Source organism: Panthera onca, chromosome A2 (genome assembly GCF_046562875.1).
Source record: "Panthera onca isolate mPanOnc1 chromosome A2, mPanOnc1 haplotype 2, whole genome shotgun sequence".
NCBI classification, from domain to species: Eukaryota; Metazoa; Chordata; class Mammalia; order Carnivora; family Felidae; genus Panthera; species Panthera onca.
This window is the reverse complement of record NC_138340.1, coordinates 162906480-162919415: the sequence shown is the minus strand read 5'-3', so window position 1 is coordinate 162919415 and position 12936 is coordinate 162906480.

Sequence of the window (12936 nt, the reverse complement as noted above, 5' to 3'; positions counted from 1 at the left end):
AGATGTAAGCATTTCTGAAGGGTAAGAAAGCAGGTTATGGTCTGTAGAGTTAACAAGTCATAGTGAGTCTGGCTATCTGATTCCAACGTAGCCAGCAGCCTTGTACCTCCATGTGGCTTTATGAAATCTCTGTGAAGTGGGATTTATCACTCCTTAGCAGACCACGGGAAGAACTGGTCTTCAAATCCAGGCAGACTGGCTCAGAGCTCAACCTTCACCCACCCCACAGTGCTGCCTCACTGGGTTGTGCTGAACAGATGTAGAGCTGCTAACATGAGTGAAGGATGGCCCTGCACATGGGGGTTCAGAATAGAAGGTCTGTGCCTGTCACCCCAGGGCCCCTTACCACCTCGTCCTTGATAGAGGGTTGTAAATAAGCTTGTGGAAGAAAAGGTCACAGAGATGAGACAGAAATATGTTCAGAGTACTGAACAGGGGTTGGCAAATTTCACCCTGAGGGTCAAGTCCCATCTGTCACCTGTTTTTGTCAATAAAGTTTTATTGAAACATAACCACACCCATTTGTTTACACATTGCTTCAAAGGCAGAGTGGAGTGGCCTCAACAGAGACTGAATGGCCCACAAAGCCTAACATATTTACTAGTAGACCTTTTACAGAAAAAGTTTGCCATCCCCTGGTGTAGGGGACCACAGTGGGGAGAGTGGCTAGTTCTACTGGGTGATTGACGGCAGCCTATATTCTTTTTTTGGTTTGTTTAATTTTTTAATGTTTTTATTTATTTTTGAGAGAGAGAGAGAGAGAGAGAGAGAGAGAGAGAGAGCACAAGCCAGAGGGCCAGAGAGAGAGGGAGTCACAGAACCAGAAGCAGCCTCCAAGCTCTGAGCTGTCAGCACAGGGCCCAATGCGGGGCTCGGACTCATGAACTGTGAGATCATGACCTGAGCTGAAGTCGGACACTTAACCAACTAAGCCACCCAGGAGCCCCAGGAGCCTATATTCTTGCTGCCTCAAGTGTCAATCTGCCCCCAGATGCACTGGCCTGTGTCATAGGCAACTCAGGGAGATTGCTAGAGATACAAACCCTGCCCCACCCCAGACCTGCTGGATAAAAATTTGTATTTTCACAAGATGTACAGGTGGTGTTTCATGTGCTGAACACATTTTGAGAAGCATAGGGATAGATAATGACACCTTGCTGGGGAGAATTCAGATACGGAACATGGCCCCTTGAATTAAATCTTTTTGTTTTAGTTCTTTGTATGAGCTTGTCAGATGCTATTAGTTTCTGTGCATCAGTGTTTCTAAACCAGTCCATTTATGGCCAGATCAGATAGAAGTGGTTTTCATTTTTCATTCTGGTAAATAAATGTCAACTTGATGAGGCGGTTTTTTGGGGGGTTTTTTGGATGTTGTTGCACGAAATGGTCTCTTACTGTCGGAGTCTGGCAACTTCCCCCTGAAGTTGCTAAGTCTCTGAGGGTGGAGCTCCCTCCATCTCATCCCTCTCCCCTCCCCCATTTCCTCTATTCCTGCCTCCCCTGCCCTCCCTCTCCTCACTCTGTGACTAGCCCTGGATGTTTCTGAATCTTTTTCTTTTCTGTAGGAAATCAGATGTGAAACCCCTCTCCCCTTGCTTTTGTTTACTTAGAAAAACCAACAGCTATTCGTCTATTTGCACAGCTTGGTCTTGGTGGTGAAACTGTATATATAGATGGAAATGACCTCATGACCCTGACATGGGTCAGGCAAGTAATCCTAAGCTTTATTTACATTTATTGAAGGATTTAAAACCAGAGTATAAACAGGAAATTGTTCTATTTTTATTTCCTAATCACTGCTTTTAACTGTGTTTTGTCAACTCCTCATTTCCGCATTGGATATGAGGTCCTTCAGCATCAGGGCCAGGTTCCAGATTCCAAAACCTGCACATGGTCTCACATTTGGTGTTCAAGACCCAGTCCTATTCATTTTCATTAGTTTTTTATTGTTTATTTAAAAAAAATTTTTTTTTTAACATTTATTTATTTTGGGGACAGAGAGAGACAGAGCATGAATGAGGGAGGGGCAGAGAGAGAGGGAGACACAGAATCGGAAGCAGGCTCCAGGCTCTGAGCCATCAGCCCAGAGCCTGACGCGGGGCTCGAAATCACGGACCGCGAGATCGTGGCCTGAGCTGAAGTCGGACGCTTAACCGACTGAGCCACCCAGGCGCCCCATTTATTGTTTATTTTTAAATGTTTATTTATTTTGAGAGAGAGTGTGTGTGTGAGAGTTTGAGCAAGGGAGGGACAGAGAGTGAGGGGGGGGAGAGAGAGAGAGAGAGAGAGAGAGAGAGAGAGAGAGAGAATCCCAAGGAGGCTCTGCACTTTTAGCACAGAGCCGGGTACGGGGGCTGGAACCCATGACCGGTGACTTCGTGATCTGAGCTGAAGTTGGATGCTTAACCGACTGAGCCACCCAGGCTCCCCACCGTCCATTATTTAAAACTTCACTGGTCAGAGCTTGGCTCCCCTGCTCCAGTGTAGACCAGGATGCTAGACTGGAAGGAACTGTACCCCACTCTGGGAGGCACCAGGCAATTCCCCCGCCCTCTGCTCCATTTGCTGCAAATGGGAAAACTTCCTGGAAAAGTATGTCCAAAAGACAGAGCGCCGAGACGGTGGGAAGGGGAAGGCTTTCTGGCAATGGGAATCTTCCTTAACTATTTCTGGCCCTTACAAAACACAGTCTCTTCAGATACGTTTCTGAGAACAAGGTCAAACCCCATTGTCTCAAATCGCACAAAGAAAGCCCTGGAGCCTCATGTCCAAAGAACACTCTCTCTCTCTCTCTCTCTCTCTCTCTCTCTCTCTCTTTCACACACACACACACACACACACACACACACACACACACACACACAATGTGCCATGAAAGTTTAGGAAAAACCGTGGACTTTATTTTAAACATTCCTTCTGAAAGTAGGAAGGAGACATGACAACTGTTCGTTTTCACCGCTAGGGGCTGCTGTGGCCGTCGTCAGTATTTTCTGGCTGAGTTCATTTCTCTCTCTCCCCTCTTGAGGCGCCCCCTCCTCATTCATGAGGATTTCACGTTTTGTTTTTGTTTGTTTTTGTTTTTAGTGGATTCCCTTGACATCTTAAAAATAACCCCAAATAACAACAACAACAAACTTGCGCACTTGACCAAAAGGTGATCAATATCCTATCCTCTATCTGAAAAATACAATGCCTTTAGAGGATTCCTTGCTACATGCCATTCTTGTCTTGAATTTTAAGTTCTATCTTGATTTATTTTAATCTCACAAATTGGATATCTTATTTTTTTGGTGTGCTCAATGTTTGTTCAGATTTGCTTATTTTTTTTACTAAGAACAGAACGTTCTCCTTTTCTTCTTGTAATTCAGGCCTTCTTTCTGATACTGGTTTTCTTCTTAAGTTACATCCTTTCTAAGTTTCTTTAAAAGTAAAGGTCTCACCTCACATCTGTCAGAATGGCTAAAATTAACAACTCATGCAACAAAAGATATTGGCGAGGATGAGAAAGGGAACACTTTTGCACTGCTGGTGGGAATGTAAACTGGTGCGGCCACTCTGGAAAACAGTATGGAGGTTTCTCAGAGATTAAAAATACAGCTACCCTACGACCCAGCAATTGCGCTATTAGGTATTTACCTGAAGGATACAAAAATGCTGATCCGAAGGGGCCCATGCACTCTCCTGTTTATAGCAGCACTGCCAACAATAGCCAAGGGGTGCCTGGGTGGCTAAGTCGGTTAAGTGTCTGACTTCGACTCAGGTCACGATCTCGCGGTCGGTGAGTTCGAGCCCTGTGTCGGGCTCTGGGCTGATGGCTCAGAGCCTGGAGCCTGCTTCCGATTCTGTGTTTCCCTCTGTCTCTGCCCCTCCCCTGTTCATGCTCTGTCTCTGTCTCAAAAATAAATAAACGTTAAAAAAAAAACAAAACAATAGCCAAAGTATGGAAAGAGCCCAAATGTCCATTAACTGATGAATGGGTAAAGAAGATGTGGTGTGTATATATATATATATATATATATATATATATACACACACACATATATATGTATATATATATATACATATATATGCTTATATGTGTATATATATGTGTGTGTGTGTGTATATATATATATATACATACACATACAATGGAGTATTTCTCGGTGATCAGGAAGAATGGATCTTTGCAACTATGTGGATGAAACTAGAGTGTAATATGCTAAGTGAAATAAGTCAGTCAAAGAAAGAGAAATATCATATGATTTCACTCCTATATGGAATTTAAAAACACAACAGATGAACATAGGGGAAGGGAAGGGAAGGAAAAATAAGATAAAAACAGAGAGGGAGGCAAACCATAAGAGATTCTTAAATACAGAGAACAAACTGAGGGTTGCTGGCAGGGTGTTGGGGGGGGGCAGGCTAAATGGGCGATTAGCATTAAGGAGGGCACGGGATGAGCACTGGGTGTTATATGTAAGTGATGAATCACTAAATTCTATTCCTGAAATCATTATTATACTATATGTTAACTAACTTGGATTTAAATTTAAAAAAAAGAATGCATAAAATACTAAAACAGAAAAAAAAAGTAAAGGTCTCTTGGTGGTAAACCTTTTTAGTTTGTATTTATCAGAATATTCTTTATTATACCCAGCTCAAGATAAACAGTTTCACTGGACATACAATTCTAGCTTTTGCTAAATGCAACTGATTCTGGTTGCTCCTTAAAATCTTTTCCCTTTCTTTGGTGTTTTCAAGATTTTCTTCAAAATGTGTTGGTGCATATGAATTTGTTTTCCCTTGAAAAAGCCTTCCTGAGGAATTATTTTAAAGAATTCTGAATCTTGGAATTCACACTTTTCTTTTTATATTATTTTTTTATTTTAACTTTTTTAAATGTTTATTTTTTTGGGGGGGGAGGGGCAGAGAGAGAGGGAGACACAGATTCTGAAGCAGGATCCAGGCTCCCAGCTGTCAGCACAGAGCACAACTCAGGGCTCAAACTCATGAACTGAACTGTAAGATCATGACCCGAGCTGAAGTCCAATGCTTAACTGACTGAGTCACCCAGGTGCCCCCACACTTTTATTTTTAAAACCTGGGAACCTCTGAATTATGTCTTTGATCAGTTCTTTTCCCGGGTTCTCCCCTGTAATTCCTTCTGAAATCAAAATGAGACATGCATTAGACCTTCACACTCCAGCCCCTGATCTCCTTGTTCCCTTCCTGATTTCCATTTTTCATCTCTTTGTTTCTACTTGTTTCATTCCGGATAAATTCTTCATAATTATTTACCACGTTCACTCATTACTGCCTAAGTTATAACAGTCTGCTTTATTTTTGAGAGAAAGAGAAAGGGGGAGGGGGAAGAGAGCGCACTCATGAAAACAGAGGAGGAGCAAAGAGAGAGAGAGAGGGAAAAAGACAATCCCAAGGAGGCTCTGCTCTGACAGCACAGAGGGGAGCTGGATCTCATGAACTGTGAGATCATGACCTGAGCAGAAATCAAGAGTCGGATGCTCAACCTACTGAGCCACTCAGGCGTCCCTGTAACAATCGGCTTTTAAGTATTCTATTACATTTAAAATTCTTATTAAATATCTCTAGACATTATATTCACTTCTTTTTCAAATCTTCCTCTTTTCTGTTTTTTTAATGTTTATTTTTGAGAGAGAGAGAGAGAGAGAGAGAGAGAGAGAGAGAGAGAGAGAATGAGCTGGGGAGGGGCAGAGAGAGCAGGAGGGCAGAGGATCCGAAGCGGGCTCTGCACTGACAGCAGACAGCCCGACGCACGGCTCGAACTCATGAACCATGAGATCATGACCTGAGTCGAAGTCAACCGACTGAGCCACCCAGGTGCCCCAAATCTTCTGGCTCTCCTGATCCTCTCTTGTTCCTCAGCCATGCCACTGAGGATGTCTTATATTTCTTTAAAAGCTTACTGCATTATTTATTTTATTGTCTGTAGGAAATAATACCAAAGTTTGAAGGTTTGAAGTCTTTGTTGTTTTCTCCTAACCTACTCTCACTAACGATATCTAATTTATTTTTATATACAACTTTTTTTTTTTACCATTTTAATCAGTATTAAGTGTATACAGTTTGATGGCATTAAGTACATTCACATTGTTGTGTGACCATCCCCACCCTCTGTCTCTGGAATGTCTCATCTTCCCCAAAGGAAACTCTGTCCCCATGAGCCACTAACTCCCCCCAACCCCCACACCCCCTGCCCCCTGGTTTCCAGCCCCTGGAAACCACCATTCTACTTTCTGCCTCTATGAATTTTATGCTCTAGGTGCCTTATATAAGCAGAATCACACAATATTTATTCTTTGTGACTGCTTGTTTCAAAGTTCATTTATGTTGTAACATGTGTCAGAGTTCCCTTCCTGTTTAACCATGAATAATATTCATTTGTATGCATATAACACATTTAGTTCAGCCACTCTCCTGTGGATGGACAGTTTGGTCTGTAAATGTAAATTTGGAAGTCAGCAGTGAATTGTAACGGTAAACAAACCTTCCTGTTTTGTATATACAAGAGTGATAGTAGGGAGAGTTGGGAGGACAGCTTCTAAATATTTGTTGGATGGATCAATAAATGGAATGGATTATTTTTTCTAGCTGTGCATAGAGTTTGTTTGAGCCACTTACATTCAATTTGCATTGGGATTAGTGGGACATGTTTGGGTGGTAATTGAGTAGGGTTGCGATTTCCAGTGTGGGGTTAGAAGAACATTCCTACTAGGAGATACATCAGAACCATCTGGAGGCTTTCTCAAATTATCCACCTTTTCTTGGTTGAAACATTGAGGTGGGGAAAATACTTTTTGGGAACCAATGGGTGAGTGTTCGTATGGAATCTCAGAATCAGGTGGCCTCAGCATTCATTCTCCCTTTTCCTAAGGACGGCCCTGGATTTCCATTTGGGGATCCTCCTTTTCCTCATTGTCTGGCTATGTGTTCATGGTGGGGCTTTATCTTCAGTTCCAGGGATGAAGTATGTAACCCAAACTTAGACCCCAAATTAGGCCACAGATCATTTCCTTGAGACCATGGTGATTGTTTCACGAGTGGGCACACCTAAACTGGCCACATCAGGGTAAGTCTTAGGGCTACCAGAAAAGACTTTTGCTCTTTATGCTGAACTTGAACCTGGAAGGATGTAGAGTTGGAGCTGTGGTGGCCATACTGTCACCATGGGCGGTCCACCCTAGGAACTTAAGAATGAAGACAAGCTGTGGAGTCAGAGCTGAGGTGGAAAAAAAACCCACTCCAGACGATATTGCTTGGGCCTGAATTCAGCAGTGCCTGAAGCCAGAGTGACTCTTGATCATTTTAGTATGTGACCAAGTAAGTAATCTTTTCCCTAAAAGCCACTTGCTGTTGAAACAGGTCCAATTAACAGGTGGATAGGGATGCCTGGGTGGATCAGTCAGTTAAGTGTCCAACTCTTGATTTCGGCTAGGTCATCACCTCACGGTTTGTGACTTCAAGCCCCACTTTGTCAGACTCTGCACTGATAATGCCAAGTGGGCTTGGGATTCTCTCTCTCCCTCTTTCTCTGTCCCTTCCCTGCTTGCACTCCCTCTTTCTCTTTCAAAAATAAATAAATAAACTTTTAAAAAAATAGGTAGAGAGACAGAGATAAGTAACTGGCATTTGAGTTGGTGCCCAGGAGTCTCTAGCTCCCAGATGCTGGGTGGTGCCCTCAAAGCGTCCTGAGCTGAGTACTATTTCTGGGAGTGAATCGGGCACTTGCTTGATTGTTGTTACTTGGTGGGATAAAACATTATGTAACACCAGGGAGAAAATCACATATGCACCAACGTGACTGTCACATCATACTGACACCATTCCCCTAAGTTACCACTCCCTGATGAGCAAATTTGGGTTACAAAACCATATGTGTAGCATAACAGATCGTATATATTCTTTACAATGTAGGCAAATATACACATGCATATATATGTAAATGTATGGATATTTATGTACATATGCACAGGATGGTTTGGGGAGGAAACATCAAAACTGGTGACATTGGCTGCCTCAAGGGGGAGAAACTGAGCATGTAGGAGAAGAGGTAGGAGGGAGATTTTTATTGTATACCTGTTCCTATGTTTTGGACATTCTCCAATCAAAAAAGTAATTTGAATTAAACATTATAAAAGCTTCTAAAAACTGGAGGAAGATTTCCCCTACATCCTCTTTCTGCTCCCCGAGCCATCTGGCTTTCTCACTAAACCCATCTGCTTGTGTCATTTTACTTCTTTAAAGCGAGACAACAGCATGGCATCCTACAATCTGTGGGCTGACCCAACGTGCACAGAGAAGGACCCAGAGGGCTGGCCAAAGAGCACAAAAACTCATAAACCATGAAAAGCCCTTCTCTAGAATGACTGAGTCTCTTGGGAGAGCTGAGATTTCAAGTGGTCCCCTTTCTTGAGCTGTTTTGGGGGTTGGGAGTCCCTGACTGGACTGCTGCTGTGGGGAGGAAGCCCTGGAAAGAGAAACCCAGGGTTGACCAGGTACCTGAGGAAAGTAGAAGGCTAAATGAGCTGAGAGAAAAGCAGGCTCTAAGAGAAGCAGAAGGGAAATGAAGAACATCCAAATAGCATATGTAACATCCTTTTTAATGGCTGCATAATATACCCCTCATCTCCCCACTGGTGAGCTTTGACTCCGCATCCTGTATTTTTGTCTCTGGAAACACTGCTGCATTGCTAGAAGGCCCTGACCAGAGCTTTTATTGCTCTTAGAGGAAGTATTTGGATAAGATTGCTCTTTGAAGGGCATAAATATTTCAAAATGCAATCAATATCATCAGAAAGCTTTCCAGAAAGGCTGTAATAATTTACATTTCACTGGCAGTCCATTAAAGCATCCTTTGTACTTCTCCTTAACCTCACCACTAATTTGTGCCCGTCGTGGATATTATTACCCTTTCCAGTGTTTGCAAGTTGATATTTTAACTTTCACCTCCTTTACTGTTTACAAAGTTGAGTATGTTTTCATATGTGGATCGGGTGTTTATTGTGTGCCTTGGAACAGCCCACACATATGGTGCACACTTCCTGGATTTTTGTGAGCTCTTTTTAGAACAGATTTTAAATTTTCATTTTTTAAAAATGTTTATTTATTTTTGAGAGAGAGAGAGAGACAGAGCAGGAGCAGGGGAGGGGCAGAGAGAGAGGGAGGCACAGAATCCAAGGCAGGCTCCAGGCTCTAAGCCGTCAGCACAGAGCCCAGATTTTCATCTTTTTTCAAATATGGTGGTTTTATTTTTCTCATTTAACTTTATTTATGGCATCTTTGTCATAATAAAATATTTAAAGCTATCTTTTATTTATTTATTTATTTATTTATTGGATAACTTCTGTCTCCATGTCTTGGTTAAGAAAGTATACCCAACTTGGATTGTACAGTTTCCTGTTTTTATTTTAATATTTTTGCTTTTTTTTATACATGAGAATTTAATCTTTCTTAGATTTATATATAGTGTGAGGTAGGAGCTCAGCTTTATTGTCTTCTAGTTAGAAAACCATTCAGGTCAGCAACTCTGACTACATAAACTGTTACTTCCCTGCCTTTGTCATATATTAAATTCCGTTATTAACTGGGGTTCACTCTGTCCTATGTATATTATTCTATTGAATTATTTGTTTGTTCTTATGTCAATATCAGACTGATTTCATTATACTTAGGCATTTTTCATCCCGTGGGGGCCTTAAAGTATTGTGTGATTCTGCACACGAAAAGTTGGGATTTCAGTTGGAATTACATTAAATATCTATCCATTTTGGAAGAATGTATACTTTTATAATATAGTATTTTAATTCAAGAAGATAGTACATTTTTCTATTAGTTCAGATCTTGTTTCGTGCTTTTCAATCTGGTTGAATTTTTGTAGTTAAGTATGTCATGTATGTGAGTGTATGTATAATGTAAAGAATATCAATGAATCCAGTGTAAGAAATAGAGCATTGACTTTGAGGCTCTTCATCCCAATTTCTTCCTTCTTGGTCACATAGCTCTTCCTCCCTCTCACCCTGATGTAATCACTACCCTGTCCTTTGTGACCATCATTCCTTGATTTTATTTAGAGTTTTACTGTAAAATTTATGTCTGTTGCTGTAATACATATTTTTAGCGTTGTCCATTTTTAACCTTGACAAAAATGGAATCAGGCTCCATATTCTTCTGGGAAGTGCTTCTTTTGTTCAACATAATGTATATGAGATTTTTTTCAGGTTGATGCTGATAGCTGTACTTTGTTCATTTTTACTGCTGTGTATTTTTCCATTGTATGTGTCTTCTGTGATTTGTTCATCCAGTCTACTGTTGATGGATATTTGGGTTGCTTCTAGGTTCTAACCTTAATGAGCTTTTTTATAAAAATATATCATTATGTGTTTATGTAAGAGTTTATCTAGGGCAATGGTCTTCTAACATTTTTGCTTTTCTATTCATTGAAGGAAATTTATTTATTTATTTATTTATTTAAGTTTTTGAGAGAGACTGAGACAGCATGAGTTGCAGAGGGACAGAGAGGGAGAGAGAGAAAATCCCAAGCAGGCTCCACACAGTCAGCACAGAGCTCAGTGTGGGGCTGGATCTCACAAATTGCAAGATCATGACTTGAGCCGAAATCAAGAGTCAGACACTTAACCACTGAGCCACCCAGATGCTCCTTCACTGAAAGGATTTTAAAACTCTAAGTGTTCTCTTGAGCATTTTAAACTGAACTTCTAAAATTTTTTCATCCTGAGTGCTTGCAAAGAATGCAATTTCTAGCACATTGTGGATATTAACATTTTAAAATAATATTACTACTTCTTTAAAAAAATATAAAAACACAGAAATTGAATACCTATAAACTATTTAAAAAATACATGAAAAAATACGTGAGATCGAGTCCCATGTCAGGCTCTGTGCTAAGCGTGGAGCTCGCTTGGGATTCTCTCTCCCGCTCTCTCTGTTCCTCCCCCACTCATGCGCGCACACACACACACACACACACACACACACACACTCTTTCTCTCTCTCAACAAAGAAGCATTTAAAAAAATAAAAAATACATAATACATGTGCAAACTCTTTTTTAATAGTCAGAAAATTTACACTCTTCCTTTTTCTCCTTCACTGTTCACTTACCTGCCCCACTGAACTGTATTTCATTATAATAGATTTTTATGCTGGGAAATTCTGATCACCCTAGTCACCTACATTTCTGCTATAAAAATATATATGAAAATTGAAGAAAATGATGTGACCATAGAGCTTTAAGTTTGAATAGCTTATGTAGCTAGAAATACAGAAGTATGTCTTCTGTATTTGGTTATTTCTTAGCTGTTATTTGTACACAATTGATCAAAGCAACACAAACGTACCACATTTATAGAAAACAAACCCCAGAATTCTATTTTGGAAATGCATCTCTCAATGGGATGAATGACATTTCCCCCCATTTCTTTCATATGTATATGTGCATGACTATTATTCTTTGCAGGAATGGGGGCAATGTTCAGATTAATTCTATTCCAATATTTTGTTTTAACCAATGCAGGCATTGAGAAACCTCAGTCACATAAATAAATAAATAAATAAATAGGAATGGAAACAATTTCGTTATGGCAATGCCACTCAATTTTAGTACTCCTTCCAAGATGAATGCCAAAACTACAATAGCGATCTGCCATTAATTTTTAATTGTCTGTTAATGGATACATCTGCCTTCCTTTTTGTCGAACACAAAATAGTGTAAACTGCTTGACTTGCAAAAGGATTTATCAGCCAGTCATTGGAGACATGAGATTTCGCAGTCTCTGGGAAGTATACCAAAAAAGCTTTACCAAGATGTATCAAATTACTGTACTGTCTCTCTTACTTTCTCACTGAGAGACAGGAAGTTATCCTGTTTAGCCCAATATATCTAAAATGTTTGGGTAAATGGAAATTTTGTGAACTTTGACAAAGCTTTGTCAATATATTTTGAGTGGAAAATTCTATATAGAGAAAAGTTGAAAAAATAGTATCCATCCAAGTATCCATCATTAAACGTCAACTACTACCATACGTGGCAATCCTGTTTCATCTAAACCCTATCCCTTCCTCTCCCGATTATTTGAAAACCAATACTAGATATTATCATTTCATCTGTGAACATTTCAGCACATCAATCTAAAGCAGTAGGACTCTTCTTTTTATTAATATCACATCTAAGAAGTGAATATGGAATATTAAATTTCTAGGCTGTGTTCAGTCTTCCCCAATTGTCATGATTTTTATTTTGCATTTTATTTGAATCTATATTCAAAGGATATATTTGGTTTATATTCTATGGACCACATAAGGTCCATGCGTTGCAACTTATGAGTAATGTGTACACTTCCTCCTGGAGGCATGTGATGTCCACTTGTATCTCTTTTAGTGATACCTATAATCATCGATGATCATTGCCTAGATCCATTAATTTATTTATTGGTGTTGCAAAATAATAATACTTTATCATGCCTCTGTGTTTATTAGCTATACTCTATCTATAAAAAGAAGGCCTTGGCCACTGGGAACTCTTCAGGTTGCCTGTTGTATCCTTTTGATATGACCTCATAGAGTCCTATATCTCTCAAGGAAATAAATAAAATCTATACTTTAAACATTCCAAAAAAAAGGAAACTCCAGGCCCAGATTATTTCACTGTTCAGTTCTATAAAATATTTAAGGAAAAAACATCAACTCTACACAACACAACTCTTTCTGAAAATAGCTCACTTCCTTAACTTCTTGACACTATAAGACACTTCAGGCTCATCTTGTATTTTCCCTGTCCCAGCCCTGGAATCAGCTACTTCTCTAAGGAGTCCTGGTTCCTTTTCACTGGAGAATGGTTTTGGAAACTGAGATCTGTGTGTTGACTGTTCTTGTTGCTCCTGGGATGTTTGTGTTACT